Raw genomic sequence first — 18,917 nt, forward strand, 5'->3', positions numbered from 1 at the left:
GAAGAATTGTTTCCTAGGAGTCTCCGTGGAATTTCCCGCATTCAGGATTCTAAAGATGAAGCTAGAAGGCCTTTGAAGGATTTGCTGTGTTTGATTTGAATACTCGGGCTCCTGAAAGCATTGGGGCTCACTGTGCCCAGGCGCTCACCTGGCACGTTCCGCTTGGCAGGAGACCAGAGACACCTACGAAGACTGGGCTGGCACTGCCACATTACTGACCGGGACGTCTGATTTAATCACCAAGCGCTGGGTAAGCCTCATGCAGGCATTGAACTGCTACTCTATGCAGTTGTATAAAGGACTGTACAAAAATGACTGCAGGGGCCAGTCTTCAGTGGTTGGATCCAGGGACATATATAAGAGACTGCCAAGAAACGATGTGTCCCTACTGGGCCTGGCACCCTGATCCAGGGGGAACAACAAAAAACCAAGAGTGGAACAAAGACTTTTTCCAAAGAAAGAGGCCTCCCCGCCCATGAGCAGATGGAGGCATCAAGACAAACGAGTCCTGTCCCCTGAGGATTACCAGATGCTTCCCATTCTTGCAGTGCCAATGCCAGAAGTGGGGTGTCAGTGTCCCCAAAAGGTATCAAACCCTACAGCTAAAGAGCCAAGCCTTCTGATTCAGTCCTGGACACCCCTGTGTGAGGCTGTGGACCAGTTCTGAGACATTTCTAGCTCCCCTAACACGGCATGGGAGCACAGGGAGCACTTCGACATTCACAAAGCCGGTGCTCTTTCTTGTAGTATCTGGGAAGGCAAATGAGTCCAACAGTTTCTCTCCCTAGTTCAACAGACTCAAAAGAAAACAGTAAAAATCACTGTCTACTACGTCCGACAATGGAAACGTACTAAATACGGGCAGTTGTATGCTCAGGAAGTGTTTTTGGGCTTGAAAAAGGTTGTTCCATCTTAGTCCCTCCAATACGCACCCGGTGAGCTGGCAATCCTGACAAGCCCGCTCGACTCCCCGTGGGGCTCAGGATCCTCTCTGCTTCCCCACTCAGAGCACTTATGCCCCCAGCCTGCGTCTCCCAGCTCCTGCACGGCAGGGGCTGTGGTCATGTGTTCCTGGGGCCTCGACACGGAGCCTGGCACAAAGCAAAGGACCAGCCAACATGTGCTAAGTGAATGACCTGGCAGTCTCCAGAGGTTTAGCATCAAAACCACTGGTGGGTATAAAGCACTGACCTTTTCCAGATGGCACAGAAAGGACTGTCAGTGCCCGGCTGATGCTGCTCTATCATCAGTCACCTGTCTACGGTGGGGAAAATGTTCTCATTGTCATGTATCTGTCATTCTCTCGTGACACATTTTATAAGGCTGCATTTCTTTTCTGGAGACAGAACCTATTCCAATATTCAAATGCATAAAACCCAAATTTGAATGACCCCCTCTTTTCCACAATCACTGAACCCTCACTTTGTGCCAGTATAGAGAATAAAAATAATGAGCCCAGGTATCAAGTACTCCCAACACATTCATGAATTTCTCAACAATGAATTATTTGCTGCAATGAATTTCACACCCATGATGACACTGTCAATATACAAATTCATTTTCTCACTTTTTGTAGGAAAAAGAGGCAGTGATTATGAGGAGAACTGACGCAAGGAGCAAGAAATGTGTAAGACTGGGGAATTTTCGTTCATAAGTATAACTCTCTAATGGTAAATGAAAGAAGCATAACGCTTCTTCTATCTGAAAAGTCCTGTTTATTCACTTTAATTGGTAGGAAAGCTGAAATTCCCAAGAATGCATTCAGAGCTCCTGAGATCAGAGGGGTGGCTGGCTCAGAAACTGAAGAGTCTGGTGCCAGCACCGTCACTGCCAGCGGCAAACACAGGGTGTCTCTGGAGGAAAGGGACTATGGAAGTGCTCCACTCCTGGGCACACAAGACCCTGCCAGACAGCCACTACCAACCTCTCCTGCCAGGCACCCTCACCCCTCAGGCTCTGGCAGTGTCGCAACGCTGGTCTCGCCTCTGTCTTTACACGCACGAATCCCTGACCTGGGATGTGCTTCCCCTCACTGCTGCTTCCTTTCTCATGGGGCACACTAAGCCTTTGAGACCAGCCAAGCATCACCGAAAGCCAGAAGCCTTCCCTGTCTTAGCTACCGCTTGACACCTGCTTAAATTAGGTGCACCTGCTGTGTTTCCAAAGCATTCTCTCAACAGTTCTCATCACGCTGCACTGTATTCACCTGCTTCTGAGTCTGTGCGCTGCTCGAGGGCAGGAGCCCCATCTAATTGACTTCTCTATCCTAGCAGCGAGTCTAGTTCTCAGCACAAAGTGGATGTTCAATACCCATTTGTTGAAATTGTGTCTTCAATGCCTAGGCTCAAGCAATCCTCTTGCCTCAGCCTCCCGAATAGCTGGGACTACAGCCACCGAGCCCAGTCTTATTGAAATTATGTAAGCTACAACTGTTTGTATTTCTGTATGCCCTAATGCACCGTGAACCCTCTTGCAACAAGACCAATGGTACTCACTTCTCTGGGCTCTGTCCCTAGCGTGGTGCCAGGAAATGTTTGCTAAGTGCACAGATGCAAGCATGCCATCTACCGCTCCCCACGGGGTGGGCCATGGCAGCACTACAGCAACCCACAGGCTGCGTTTCTGCCTCCTGTTCTTGGTGTGGTTTCCCGACCCAGGGCTTTTCAGGGTTTGAGAGATTAGATGAAAGTAAACCAATATAAATGTAACCCAGGCAAGGAGGCTGGACTGGGTAAATAAAAGGTCTATGACAACAAAACACCAGAATGCCCATGTGGATGGGATCAAAGAGTGGGTTTTAATCATCAGGTTCGTCTTGGGGTTGGAGGGCAACATTTCTGCCACATTTTGTGAAAATCCTGTCACCGTGGTATTTTAATAGCAACCCTCCCCACCCCCACCCCCACCCCCGAAGTGTTTGGTAGGTAATTTCTGTAGAACACAAACATACACAATGCCTACTTTATATATAAGGCGAAAGGAGCACTGAAGGAATGAGACTGGAGAAAAGCCCTTTTGGGGATGACGGGCTGCCAGGTGACTCCCTCAAACAGGGACACAGCTCACAGCTGGGGTGATGGGTCCTGCTCAGTTCCCCGCAGCCTCTGGCTTCAGACATACCACCTCAGGAACAAAATGTGACAGTCAAGTATTTCACAAGGAGCAGATTCTTGGCGTAGCCACTGACCTGACAAACTAACAGAAGATGCATCAAAGCCCAAAGCAGAAAAAGCATTTTCGTCTTCTTCCAAAATTAGTGTCCAAAATTCAAAAAGATGTAAGTCAAGGAAGTGTGAAGGGCTGAGAGGAAATATGGCCACAAGAGCACTCTGGAGTCAACTCCCTTTCAGTGCCTTGAAAATCAGAAATAACAACCATGCCAATAATAGCAAACCTCAACACTTTATTTAAACGTACATGTAACGCTCTCAGGTATTTTAAGTGAAATTCGTCTGTCCTTTCTGTGTAAGGAGGACTTTATGAAGGGGGAACTCCTATGCATTCTTCTTAGGCAGATGTGACGTTTGCTCCACTGCCCCCTCCAAGTGAGCACTAACATTTTGGGGTTTGTGTTGTCTATCCATAAATCAAATACCACACAAACCTCCTCTAATCTGTTCCTATTTCCAGTGAGAACATTTTAGCACTGCTGTCTTGGGTTTTGGACTTAATAATAATTACCAAATCAATTTTTCATAGTTGTTTCTTTCACGAAATTTGAGTTGAAAAGCATTGTAAACTATAGCCCTAGGAACCGTGTCTGGTCCACAGCCCCGGGTCATGAATATGCATGCCTCTCCTTGTTAAGAGTGCAGCCTCTGCAGACCTAGACAGTCTGAAGTGTCACGAGAGAGATTAAAGCAAGTCTCGGTTAATATTCACATTGCCCTCTTGTTCTCTCTCTAAAGGGACGGAGAGAAAGAAAGAGTAGGGGAGAAAATTAAACATCTTCTAAAGTCTCTAATCCTACCAACATCTGAAGTGCTTTATTGTCTGCTTAGCTTTAGAAAGAGCTTCTAACGTTTCCATAGCTACTATAAATAGAAGGCATGAGCCTGTTTGTTGCAAAACTGCCTTGAAAGAACCCTGCAATCAGCACTAGAGCGGGACTTGATAGTGCTGGCCAGCTCTTCAGCAGGGGACTCTCTGGGGTTTTGACCCAGGCCACCAAGACCACAGCGGCAGGAAAGCACCTTGTACTGCTGAATGGCCAAGGCAGCACTGCGCTGGGACTCAGCTGGTTCAACACAGGGCTAGCACCAAACTGGGTGGCCTTGTACCAGCAAGGTGACCAGATATCAGCAGGGAAGAAGAACACAGGCTGGGAAACCGCGTGAGACAGAAACAGTAAGGTTATTAATGACTGGCAGATTGGTGTGCCAAGCTCACTTTTAACATACAGTCAGGTGAGTTGAAATGTCAAAACTGGAATTGTCTGATGAGACAGATTCCAACAGACGAAACTATCCTTCCAGCTACTGAAATCAGTGCTACTTAAAATCGGGTACGTCATTAAATGTAGGCCTCAGGGCAACTGGAACTCGGTTCTGGTCACGGCTCTGTCGGTGTTTAGAGGACTGAGAAGAACAGGAGTCAGCACACGATGGCCTGTGCTTTTTAAGACAGCAAACTAAAAATGGTTTTAACATATTTTAGATGATTGGGAAAAAAATCAAAAGAATACTGATTTGTGACACATGAAAATTATTTGAAATTCAGATTTCAGTATCCATAAATAAACTTGTACGGCACGCAGCCAGGCCCCATACTCGCCTGTGTCCATGGCTGCTGTGGCACTGCAATGGCAGGGTGGAGGAGCTGCGGAGGGACGCCACGGACTGCAGGGCCTAAGTATCTACCATGTGGCCCTTCACAGAAAAGGCGTGCCAACTTCTGGCCCAGAACATGGGAAGCACCAGTGAGTATTTGTTGAATTAACAAGTAAATAAACCTTAAGTACTGGCATTGAAAAAACATGTAATATGTAAATTTAAATGATTTAAATATGTTCAAAGACTTTTTATGATGTTCTGACATACACGGACTTTGTACAGAATATCTGTGTAACGAACACATACATGTAATGTCTGTATTTAGTTTTTGCATCCAGGATTTACATTTTAAAACTATTTTTGGATAACAAACCCACAAAGGCGAGGGATTTGTGTACTGCAGGGCTTTGCAAAGGACGCTGTGGAGCAGGGAGGGGCGCACGATCAGAAGCTTTCCTAAAGCTGGCCTGCACAGAGGACAGTCGGCACGGGCAGTCTGCCTCCACCAAGGCTTTTAAAAACCTGTGTAATTAGCTGCCCTGTTAGAAAAAGGTTTTCCTAGATGAAGATGTTTCATAAATCCCTTGTCACATCTAAACAAACATCTTCTTGGACCACGGTAAAATGTAGCGTATTTTAGAGTGCAAAGTGGCAGTTCAGTTTTAAAATTGTTCTCAAAATGCGTTTTATTGCAAAAAACCAACATACTTTAAAATATGCCAATTTCTGTCAGCCAAAGAGGAAAACAAGCAAGAGTGTGGCCCTGAAAAGGCAACCCCTCACCCCATCACACCCCAGTGCACCCCTGGCGGGGAATTCCTCACTGATCTTGGCCCTGTTCTCTAAGAACTTTCTGAGAGGTAAAGAGACATTTCCGACAGCGCTGCCCAGGGACCCCCACACTTCCTGGAGTTTCATGGGACTTGTGCTGCCTGTTGGGACCAAGGGTGCTGGAGAGTAAGGCAGGGGCGGAGAGAGGGAGGCAGCCAGACACCATGGAGGTCCTGCAGCACAGACACGTCTGAAGATCCCCTTACTTTTGCAAGATGCCACAAGTTTGATTTCAGAGTAAGCTCAAATGTCAAGAAATATTTTCATTGCTTCCTAAAGGTCATTTTACTTCCACCTTCATCTGTTATGATTATCTTTTGTTCTCAAATCTCTTTAATGTCATTCATCCCACTGCATACTCTTCTCATTCAGAAAATTAAAGTAGAATTTATGCTGCAGATTCTACACAAGGTCTCCCTGCATGACGCTGGAAACTGTGTGTGCAATACCCACCACAAGCCACCCATTTTGGCTCCCTCTGCCTTCTCTAAATTGTTGGTCTATCTGGTATCTAATTTCCCTCTAAGTTTTTATATTGGAATCGGAGAGAACATCTGTGCTTCAAATGTTTCCATGCAGTGCTGTATGTACTGTTCTATGTTTTGTAGCCTGTTATGCCTTAATAGCATTTAAAAATAAAAGCTAAAATCATGAGTATGTACACCCTCTAATTTACCAATTAATGGCTAGTTGCTAATACTGAAAAGTGTTAAATACTAAAAGAAGGCAGAGAAAAACAAACAATTGTCAGATTTGTAAATTATAGGTTACCATCTGAAGAATACAGAATAACACCTCCATTTAACACACACTGCAAGAAGGAAGTTTCAGTCTTTCCTGAGGGGAAAAGCCATCTCAGAAACACTCCTGCACTGAAAGCTGAGGCTGCTTCTCAGCTTCTAGGCTGTAAGGGAAATCCAAGATTCCCTTAGTGGGAAGTGGTACAAAGGCCCCATCAAACACCGTTGAGTTCTGACAGAACTACATTTCACACTTCTGTCCACTAGAGAGATTTTACCTCTGTGCATAACCCAAATCAGTACTTTATTAAAGACGCTGAAGCGGAGGCTGCATTCACTGCCCTTGCTTTGCACAACGTACTTTCCATAAATTGTACAGGGAGAGGGGAGGTGTTCCTGACTTCACAGGCTCTCTCTCTGCAGCCTGACCTCTCTCTACAAGGCTCACACTAAAACTGCATCCCGTGCGCCCTCCAGGCCTTGCTGGGTGTGTGCTCTCCCTCCCTCCCTCACATCCCAGATGTGAAAGCTCAAGCACCCACGCCAGGCCGAGCAGGACTCGTGGGTCCATCCATCTGGCAGTGAAGTCATGGGAAGATGACCTGTACCACGCACAATCACTGCACACACTGCCCACTCCAAAAGCGTCTGTGGCCAATGGAGGGCCGCACTCACAGGTACCTTACATTCACGGGGTTTTGGTGGTGAAGGATCCTGTGGCAATGAAACTAATTTTGTACATGATATGTTCTGGAATCACTTTACTAACCACTTCAAAGCAAAGCGTGGTACGAAGCATCACAGTCTGGCATGCCCGTCACACACAGGTTTCAGGGTCAGAAACAACCAATACCACTTCTAACTTAAACCACACGAAAGAGTTGTGGGGCCATGAAGTAGTTCCAGTTGGATTTGGGGCAGCACTCCAATGTCACATCTGAGGCTCGGAAGGAGCCGCCGCACGCAGCATGGTTAGCAGAGTGCCCGGCACACCCATGCACACCGCAGACACTCAGGCCACGGTGCTCCAGCTCTGACTCCAGAGAATGTGTGCTCACCGTGTGCTCAGACTCCTATCTAACTGGTCCTCGTAGCTCCTGGCAATAGTACGAGTGTTTAAAATACTTGCCTGTTGGTGCCTGGCTTTTATCTACTTACGAGGGGGTGGCTCCCGGAGTTCTGTCAGATCTGGGCTGTAAGGGAGGGGGGATTTAATAAATGCACATGGATACTCAGCTACGATGCAATGTCAGCCTTCATGCTGCAGCAGACAGTTGTGGAGGAGTGGTATTCTGGGGATGATAATAAACTTCTAAAGAAAACAACAGAGCTCAATGTCCCCACACACAGCCGGGGACGAAGCCAGTAGCACACCGGCAGAGCTTTACTGCCCAGATGGCGGCAGGGGAGGCCCCGATGATAGGGGATTTATGAATGGGAGTCAATGAAAACACAGTAGAAACGGGGAAGTGCCAGGCCTCACCTGCCAGGTAAAGAGGATGTTTACCAAGTACCTGGTGCTCTTTGGGATCAGTGATCAGATGACAAGCTGGCCCCGCTGAATTTCTGTTCCTGGAGCACACTGCCACTCTCAGTGTAAGCGAAGCTTTGTACATGTTAAGTGTCTCTCACGTAAGCCAAGACTGAAAATGGGATTGTCAGTTACCTTCAGAAAATAGTAACACAAGTAAAACTAGTAAAGGTAATAGCAGCAGTTGTCATATTCCGGGACACAGGACGTGCCAGGGGCTGCTCTACAGTGAAAGTATTCAGTCCTTACAAGCTCTCTAAGTGGTAGGTGTTCTACTGTCCTCATTCTACTGATGGGAAAACTAATACACATGGAGGCGAACATGGCCAAGGACCCGCAATTTGATGTGTTCGAGGTCAATCTGGAAACAGGCAGTCGGGCTCCTGTGTCTGCTCCCCTGACGGCAGTAAATACACTGTCATGACCAGTCCATCCAGAGAGACCTCTGGAGGGCACAGCAGTTCTTCCGGGATGCTGTGACTGCACATTTCTGAGCTATGCCTGCAAACCACTACAAGGATGTATTTCATGTATCACAAAAGCTAACACAAGGTAGGTTTTGTGATACATGAAATACCTCCCTTTCTCTTCAAAGAAATCCCAAGTGATAAAATAACTTGCAGATGGCAGCCAGAGTAACTATCTCTGTAAAATACCTTTAGAACTAGCTAATAAGCTAACAATTCAAAATGAAATAAAAATTTGGAGCAGTAAAAGTAAACCCACCTAAATTATAAGACATTGGTGTCGGTCTAGCACTGCTGATATTGCAAAATTAATGAAGTACAGCCAAGGATCAAAAATAGTTCTGAGTTACAAAGGATTAAATGAAGAACATGAACAGGGTGGAGCTTCTGGCGATTTTAGGACAGGCAAGACACAACAGGCCCCAAGGAGTCAGGGAGTGCTCTGACGCTGTACATGCCAGTATCTCAGCATCTGGTAGCGCTTGCTCCAATAGCACTAGTTACCATGGCCGTCCTGATCTGTCTACTCACCCCGCCTCCCCCGCCACCTCCAGCAGCTCCCAGGAAGTAAGTGGTCAAGGGTGGGGAGGGCTTGCAGGTTGAACAGGCACAGATACCAGATGTGCGCGCTTCCCAAGGGCTCTCCTGTGCTGCAAAGTCAACACAGGAGGGAGGTACTCATTTCATGCTGTCTGCTTCCACTTCTAACAGTAACAAGTGACTCAAGAGTCACCTGCAGTCTGACTGATAGATCTCTAATTCTAATGTATCCTCATCAGGGGAGGAGCACTACCATATCCATCTCAAGTCAGGGCAGCCTTCAGCAGAAATGTATTACCACAAATAACAATAACACTGTAGGCTATTTAAAAGCCAAGTGGTCTCATGGTGATGATACTAAGTTCTAAAACTCTTTCTTGGCACATATCTCTCTGAAAAATGTCTAAAGTACTGACTATTTCGTTTTGGGGAGAAAAATCATTCAATTACAGATAATTAATACTTTAATACCGCTTTCCTCTTCTCTATGAACAGTACACCTCTTGGTATTTAGACTGGCACTAGGGCAAAGAATTTAGATATGAACAAAAATCAAACTGTTAATCTTACATCTGAATGTCTCTCAAGAATTTAATCGTGATCTATTCATTCATTGAACAAATATGAAGGCAAAATGCTCAATACTGGTCAGACAACAACAGGATAGCCCAGTCCCTGCCCTTGGGGCGTTTACATTCTAGCACTTGCCGAGGCAGGCCCTAAACCAAAAAACAAAGCCTGAAAGGGGTGACAGAGCATAATTACAAGAGGACAACTTTGGGGAAGAGCGTGGTTAGGGAAGGCCTCTCTGAGGAATTAACATGGGAGTTGAAATCAAAGGATGAAAAGAAACCAGACCCCTGGAGAGCTGAGGAAGAGGCTGAGGATGCGAGCAGGCCACGCAAAGCCTCCACATGGATGAACACTGATGAGAAAAACCTGTGTGGCTGGGAAGACTTAGCAAGGGAAAACAGATAAAATTAAGTAGAGGTCAGTCAAGGCCACATCTTTTAGGGATTCTCAGGCCACGGTAAGGGGCTTGTTGTACTGCATTCTAACACAATGAGAACCTATCGAAAGAGCAAAGTAGAAAAATTAAGAAGCTCTTGTGGGCAGCTGCGTGGAGAGTGGATCAAGGGACCAATCAGGAGTCTATAATGGCAAGAATAAGATTTTGGAATAAGACACATGTAGGTTCAATTCCGGCTCTGCCATTTTACAAGCCATGGCTTTGGGCAATCTATACAACTTCACCAAGGCAGTTGTTCTCCTTGAAAACTTGAACAGGTCATAGGTACAGATGGCAGGAGGGGTGTTTGCCATGTGCACAACACAATGGGTGCACCTGAGAACTATGGGTGCAGTTGAGCTCCGGCACAGTCCCTGGGCAGGTTAGGCCACCACGCTCCTCTGTCAGGCATGTGACTTCACATCCCCTCGCCAGTGAGGGGGAGACAAGATGATCTCTCTATGTCAAACAGAAGGTATAGAAAAGAAATCATGTTCTTGGGCCTTGGGGGCTAAAAGTTGAGGTTCAAACTGCATTGCCATTAGGCTGCCAAATAGCTAGTGGCCCTAGCCAGTTATAAATTATTTGCCTCAATTTCCTCCTCTCTAAAAGATAAAAATACTATTTCATAGGATGGATACAAAAATGAAACAAGATCACAACACCTGGCATTAAAGTGGCACCCAATGTCAGATACTACTGTTAAACAGACTGTTTGCTTTTTTCAAAACTGACCCTGAAGAATGATTAATTAGAAAACTATTTTGTGCTCAGGCCCCTGATAAGGATCTGAGACATACCAGGAATGTCTAAGGTATGGCTGCTGCCTACATTTATTTTTCTCTATTTTTTTTTTTGGCCATGGTAAAGTACACATAAAATTTCACATCCTACCATATTAAAGCGTACACTGATAGTGTTACATGCATTCGCAATGTTGTGTATCACTACCATTCAACTCCACAACTCCTGTCTTGTAAACTGAAGCTCAGTCCCCATGAACCAGTAATTAATTCCCTTTCTTCCCTCCCCTCACCCCTGGCAAGCCCTCTACTTTCTGTGTCTGTGATTTTCACTACTCTAAGTACCTCTTATAAATAAGCTGACACAGTATGACTGGCTTGTTTCACTAAGCATGAGGTCCTCAGGGTTCTTCATCCGTGTTGTAGTGTGTGGCGGAACTGTCTTCCTTTTAAGGCTGAATATTATTCTATTAAACGGACACCTGAGTGGCTTCCACCTTTTCACTATTGCAAATAAATGCTGCTAGGAACACCGTGTACAAATACTTCTTTGAGACCTTGCTCTCAATTCTTTTGGGTATATACCCAGAAGTGGAGTTGCTAAACCATATACGTATACAGTAATTCTATTTTTAACTTTCTGAGGACTTTGCCAAACTGTTTTCCACAATGGCTGCACCATTTTACATTCCCATCAGTAATGCACCGGAGTTCCAATTTCACCACATTGATGCCAAGACTTGTTCTTTTTTTCTTGTTTTGGATAGTGGCCATCCTGCTGGGTGTGAGGTATCTCACTGTGGTTTTGATTTGCGTTTTCCTCATGATTAGTGATGCTCAGTCTATTTTCATGTGCTTCCTGGCCATTTGTACATCTTACTCGAGAAACGTGTATTCAGTCTTTTGTTCATTTTTAATCAGGTTGTTTTATTATTAAGTTTTCTGAATTCTATACATATTCTAGATATTAGTCCCTTATCAGATAAATAATTTGCAAATATTTTCTCCGATTCTGTGGACTACATTTTTGCTCTGTTAAATGGGTGTTCAGATGCAAAATATTTTAAAATTTTCATGTAGTACAATTTGTTTTTTCCTTTTGCTGCCTGTGCCTTTGGGGTCATGTCTAAGAAATCACTGCCAAATCCAATGTCATGTGAAGCATTAGTCCTGTATTTTCATCTAAGAGTCTTACATTTAATCCGTTTCGAGTTAATTTTTGTATATGATGTTAGGTAAGGGTTCAGCGTCATTCTTTTGACCTGGATATCTAGCTTCCTTAGCACCATCGATTGAGAAGACTGCCTTTCTCCATTCAATGGTGTTGTCATCCTTTTCAACAATCATTTGACTACCTTTGTGGAGATGTATTTCTGGGTTCTCTATTCTGTCCCACTAGTCCAGATATCTGTCTTCATGTCAGTTACCACACTGTTTTGATTTGTTTTGTTTGTAGCTTTATTATAAGTTTCAAAATCAGGAAATGTGAGTATGCCAGCTCTGTTCTTCTTATATATTGTTTTGGCTATTCAATGTCCCTTGAGAATCCACATGAAGTTTAGAATGGGTTTTTCTATTTCTGCAAAAAATTTCATTGGGATATTGACATGGATTGCATTAAATCTGTAATCGCTTTGAGCAGTACTGACATCTTAACAGTAGTTTTTCAACACATAAACATGGGATGTGTTCCCATTTATGTCTCCTTTCTTTCAGCAGTTTTATAGTTTTCATACAAGTCTTTCACCTTCTTAATTCCTAAGCATTTTATTATTTTTGAGACTATTATAAAAGGAATCGTTTGTGTAATTTCCATTCCAGGTGTTCAGTATTAGTATACAGAATGCAACTGATTTTTGTGTGTTGACTTTATATAGGGCTACTTCACTGAATTCATTTACTTCTTTACTGAATTCATTAAAACATGAGTTTTAATCGTTTTTATGTATGAGGGTGATGGAATTGTTAGGGTTTTCTACAGAACATGTCATCTGTGAAAAGATGATTTTACTTCTTCCTCTAATTTGGATGTCTTCTCTTTTTCTTGCTTAATTGACTTGGTTCGAACTTCTAGTACAATACTGAATAAAAGCGATGAAAGTGGGCATCCTTTCCTTGTTCCTGATTTTAGAGGAAAAGCTTTCAGTCTTTCATCGTGGAATTATGTTTGCTGTTGATTTTTCATTTGTTGGTTTTTCATGGCTTTTATTATGTTGAGGTAGTTTCATTTTATTACTAGTTTGTTGTTTTTATCATGAAGAGATACTGAAATTTTGTCAAATGCTTTTTCTGCATCAACTGAATTGGTCATGTGTTTTTTTTTTCCCTTCATTCTATTAATGTGTTATATTACGCTGGTCAATTTCAGTACGTTGAACCATCCCTGCATTTCAGGAATAAATTCCACTTGGTCATGGTATATAATTCTTTTAGTATGCTTTTGAATTCATGTTCAGAAGGGACACTGGTCTTTAGTTTTCTTGTAGTGTCTCTGTCTGGCTTCTGTACCAAGGTAATGATGGCTTCATAAAACAAGTGTTCCCTTCTCTTCAATTTTTTTTGGAAAAATTTGAGGAGGATTGGTTTTAGTTCCCCTTGAAATGTTCAGTAGAATTCACCAGTGAAGGCATCAGGTTTAGGGTTTTTCTTTGTGAGATTGCTGATTCAATTGCTTTACTAGTTGATTTTTTTGTGATTTAGTTATGATAGGTTTTGAGTTTCTAGGAATTTGTCCCTTTCATCTACATTATCCAAAATGATGGTGTACAACTGTTCACGGTACTCTCTTGCAATCCTTTTTATTTCTGTAGACTCAGTGGTAATGTCCCCACTTTCATTTCTGGTAATTTTAGTCCTCTTTCATCCTTAGTCCACCTAGCTAGAAGTTGGTCAATTTGTCAATCTTTAAAAAAATCAATTTTTGTTTTAAAAAATTTCTCCATTATTTTTCTATTCTCTAGTTTATCTCTGCTCTAATCTTTATTATTTTCCTTTTGCTAGCTTTGAGTTTACTTTGTCTATGTCTTTTTCTAGTTTCTTGAACTTTATTTTTTAATGTAAGCATTTATAGCTATAAATTTTCCCACAGCATTACTTTTGCTGCCTCGTAAGTTCTGTTGTCTTCCGTCTCTATTTTCTTTCTTCTTTTTTACATTTTTAATAGAGACGGTTTCACCAAGTTGCCCAGGCTGGTCTTGAACTCCTGACCTCAATCAGTCCTCCTACTTAGGCCTTCCAAACTGCTGGGATTACAGGTATGAGCCACTGCATCCAGTTGACCGCTAAGTATTTTCTAATTTCCCTTGTGATTTCTTCTTTTATCTACTGGTTAAGAGTGTATTCTTTAATTTCCACAAATTTGTGAATATTCCAGTTTTCGTTCTATTTCTGATATCTAACATCACCCAGTTGTGGTCAGAAAAGATACTTTGTATAATACCTTTTAAAATCTGTGGAGACTTGTTACCTAATACATGCTCTAACCTGGAAAATGTCCTGGCACACTTGAGAAGAATGTATATACTGTTGCCCTATGGTAGAGTGTTCTGTATATGTCTGTTGGACCTAGTTTATTGTTAAGTCCTCTGTTTCCTTAATTACCTTCTGTCTGGTTCTTCTAACCATTATTCAGAGTAGGGTAATGAAGTCTCCAACTATTACTGTAGAACTGCCTACTTCTTCCTTCAGTTTTCGCTTCATATATTTTGGCCTGTTACTGGTCTGTGCAAATGTTTATATTTGTTGTATCTTTTTACGGTATTCAACCTGTAATATGTCATGTTCTCCTTTGTCTCTTGCAACCTTTGATTTAGACTCTGTTCTGTCTGATATTAGTCTGTCTGCTCTATTTCCTTAGACTATCTTTTTCTATCTTACTTTCAACCTATTTGTGTCTTTGGATCTAAACTGAATCATTTGGAGACAGCACAGAGTTAGAGGACGTGTTTTTATCCATTCTATTAATCTCTGTCTGTTGATTATGGTGCAATCCATTTACATTTACATATTCACTGAGAAGGGCTTATTTTTGTCATTTTGCTATTGGTTCCCATATACCTTATCGTTTATTTCTTGCATTACTGTCTTCTTTCTAGTTGATTTTTTGTACTGAAATGTTTAAGTTCCTTTTTCCTTTCCTTTTTTGTATATTCTATAGCCTTTTGTGTGTGTGTGTGGTTACCATGGGGATTATATTTAATAAAGTTATAATACTCTAATTCTAATTTATGCCAGTTTTACTTCAATAACATCCAAAGATGCTGCTCCTTTACAGCTGTTTACTCCTTTCAGCTAACACTAAAAAAGTTATATCCTTAAACGTTGTATCCCCAAAATATAAACTAGTAATCCTTTTAAAGATATTAGTCTCTTAAAATATTTAGAAAACAAAACGTGAAGTTACAAACTAGCGTACATTGCTCATGAATTTCTCTCTATTGAGATCTTTATTTCTTCACATAGCGCCAAGTTATTGTCTGTTGTCTTCTAATTTCACCCTGCAGGATTACCTTGAGATTTCTTGCAAGACAGGTCTAGTGGTAACAAACTCCACCAGCTTTTATTCATCTGTGAATGCCTTAATTTATCCCTCATGTTTGAAGGACAATTTGGACAGACAAAGGACTCTTAGCTGACAGATTTTTCTGTCAGCACTTTGAACATTTTGGCCCACTGCCCTCTGGCCTCCAAAGTTTCTAATGAGAAAACTGCTGATAACCCTATAGATTATCTCTTGCATGTGATGGGCTGCTTCTTCCTTGCAGGTTTTAAGATTCTCCTTATCTCTGTCTTTAAAAACTCTGATTACAATGCGTCTCTGTGTAGGTGTCCTTGCGTTCATCTTACTGGGAGTTCATTGAGCTTCCTGGATGTATATATTCATAACTTCCAACAAATGTGAAAAGTTTTCAGCCCTTATTTCTTCAGATATCCTCTCTGCCCCTCTCTTTTTCCTTATTTCCCACATGCATATGTTGGTTGGCTTGATGGTGTTCCACATATCCCTCAGGCTCTGTTCACTTTTCTGAAATCGTTTTTCCTTCTGCTTGTTGGACTTCATATTTTCCATAGTCCCATCTTCCTTCTGCCTGCTCAAATCTTTCTTTGAATCCTTCTAGTACATTTATTTCAGGTATGGTACTTTCAGCTCCAGAATTTCTCTTTATCTTCAGGTCTTCTCTTTGTTGACATTTCATTTTGACCATACTGGGCTTTTTGATTGAGAGACAATGTCTGGCTCTGTTGCCCAGGCTAGAGCATACTGGCACAATCTCAGCTCATTGCAACCTCCACCTCCTGGGCTCAAGACGTCCTTCCACCTCAGCCTTCTAAGTAGCTGAGACTACACGTGCACACCACCACACCTGGCTAATTTTTGCATTTTTTTGTAGAGATGGGGTCTTGCCATGTTACCAGGCTAGTCTCAAACTCCTGAGCTCAAGCAATCTGCCTACCTTAGCCTTCCAAGGTGCTAGAATTACAAGTGTGAGCCACTGAGCCTGGGTGTGTCCATATATTGTTTTACTGATTTTCTTTAATTCCTTGGGCACGTTCCTTTAATTCCTTGGGCATCTTTAGTAAGACACGTGTTTTCGAATATAGTAGATGAATCCAAGAACGGTTTCTGTCTGTCTCATTTTCCCCGCCTTGAATGGGCCTACTTTCCTATTTCTTATGTATGCCTTATGACTGTTTTTCAAATGAGACATCTGACCCTAATAATGTGGTAACTCTAGGGTTCAGACTCTTAAGTTGAAGTGTTTACTACTTTTGTTACTGTTCATTATTATTATTTCTGGATTGTTGCAGGCTTTCTCTGTGCCAAAGATAAGCCTGAGGTGTAAATTTAAGAACTTCTCAGGTCTTCTCTGAGCCTATGCTATTCCTTGGGCATCTTTGGTAACTTCCTAATTTTCCCTGTATATACAGTTGTTTTTCAACGTCCTATTTAATGCCTGGCTCCCAAAAGATGCAAAGGAAAAATAAAGGGAAGGGTGTTGGCCTTTTAAATTCCCAGAAAGCCACTTCAGCCAGAGGTGGAAGGACTTGCAATAATAATGGTCTCCGCCCCTTTGCCTGTACCTCTGTGATCAAAAGTTGAAATCAGTCATCAGAGCACTGACCCCGGATACTTGCAGGATAGGGTCCTTCGTGCCCACCGTACCGGGCTCCCACAAGCTGTCTGCAAGATGCTCTAGGAACAGTGTACAGATGTCTGCCACAGGCCTGGGGATGGAGGAGGAATAGCTGCCCCTGTGCTAGAGCTGAAATTGAAGTTAACTGCACTTTGCCATTCAAGCCTTCTCCTGGACACTGCAAGACTTCAATGGACTCCAGATTACCAAAACGGTTACATCAGATTCAGTACAAGTGTTGTCTAGGTGAAAAGAGATTCCTGGGACCTCCCACTCCATGAATTTCCCTGAACTGTCTCCCACACAAATCTGTTATTACTGTTATTGTTATAAGGTATTTACCTTGATGTTAACAAAGACCGGTTATGGATTCTGGGGATCCCAGAAAAAGCTAGATCACATTACCTCTGTCCATAGATAAAAACCTCTATCAATTCAGTTATCAACAGCATTTGTTTTCTGACTGCCACCATACACCCATGGATATGTGATGTGTTTAATGTATTTTGTAAGTCATTGTAACATCTGATGCCACTTGAAGATTTCATTAAATATGACATGATTCTTAGAGTTTCCTCATTTTCCCTTTACCAATTTTCAACTAAGAAATGGAAAGTAAAGACAGTCACTATGAAAGGGGGAGGGAGCAGAGATGGTGCCTATGTTTACTCTAAGTATCAATTCAGTGCCTCCAAGATTAGACACAGAGCAATAAACACATAATTACAAAGTACTATAAAAGCTACAATGTTACATTACAGGACAAGGTGAAAGAATAAAAAGGGGGCCTTAAGAGTTGGGATCATGAAAGACTTATCTTAAATAAACAACATATAAATTAAACTGAAAGGTGAGTAGGAGCTGGCCAAATGTAGAAAGGGGAGGACTCCAGTCAGAGGAACAGTATGTGCAGGTCTTTGTGAGGTGCAGGGGCAGGGTGGGATAGTAGGAGAGGAAGGTCAGAGTGCTGGAACGGAAAACAGGAAGGGCTGAATACACTCTGCAGGTAACAGCGTGGGGAAGGCCAAGGAAGGTAGAAAGGGAAGACCCTGCTAGAGAACGTACTGCATACCCACTATGCCACTATGTGCCAGGGACTGCCAAAACAGAACAAAACAAAAAAGTAAACGTGATGTGCTTTGCTCTCAAGGAGCTCACCAAAAAGTACAAGTGACAGACCCAGCGAGGGCATGTCACCACATGCTGAGGACACAGAGTCTCCCAGGTGACCTGAAAGCCTGCCCCTGAGCCTAGTATGTGGTGTGCCCACCCACCACACTGAAACCTTCAGAGAGCAGTGTCTCTTTTTTGATCAACTATTATATCCCTAAGAGCTAAAACAGTGTGCAGTACATAACATATCAGCTACTCGATAAATACTGCTGAATAAATGAATGAACGTTAATGACAAAGCAATCGACTGAATCCAGCAACATATAAGAAGCATAATATATGAAAGGTTGGTTAACATTCAAAATTTGCCCTAACAGATACTAAGATCATAAAGTCACAGTGATTAAAACAGTATCAGGGCAGGGATAGAGAAAAAGACCAGCATAAAACAGAGAACAGAGCACAGGAAATAGATGCCTGTTGGAGAATATTTATGACAAGGTGGTCCTGCAGAGCCATGGGTGAAAGGAAGGTTTTTAAATACTGAAATAATTGCATAACCACAAGGAGAAATTTTTTTAAAAAAAGAATCTCTACTGTACACCATAAATAAGAATTACAATTCTGATAGATTACAAATCTAGGTAGAAGACAAAATTGTAAAGCCTTTAGAATACTTTTATGACCTCAGAGTCTTCTATAAGACGCAAACTTCACTAACCATACAACTGATAAACTTGATGTTAAAATTGGAAATTTTTATTCCTTAAAGTACCGTAGAAGTCAGAATAGAAGTTAGGTCTGGGGATTAACAGTGAGGGAGGTGGGACACTCAAGAAGCTTTCTAGGGAGAAGGGCATGTTCTGTATTTCGATCTGGGTGATGCTTACATTGGTGTATCCTTATGTCAAGATGTATACTTAAAACTTTTGCAGTTTACTATATGTAAGTTATACCTCAATGAAATAATAAGACACCATGAGGAAATTAAGAACAAAGGTGGGGCTCGGCGCGGTGGCTCACGCCTGTAATCCCAG

At 42.6% G+C, this 18,917-nt stretch overlaps 1 protein-coding gene across 2 annotated transcripts in view; it reads right to left on the minus strand.

Annotated features, from left to right (window-relative positions):
• Nucleotides 1-18,917, minus strand: part of ATXN10 (ataxin 10) — a 166,993-nt gene that overhangs the window by 1,482 nt on the left and 146,594 nt on the right. The window lies entirely within an intron of this gene.

The sequence above is a fragment of the Cebus imitator genome, unplaced genomic scaffold (genome assembly GCF_001604975.1).
Source record: "Cebus imitator isolate Cc_AM_T3 unplaced genomic scaffold, Cebus_imitator-1.0 Scaffold59, whole genome shotgun sequence".
Taxonomy (NCBI): domain Eukaryota; kingdom Metazoa; phylum Chordata; class Mammalia; order Primates; family Cebidae; genus Cebus; species Cebus imitator.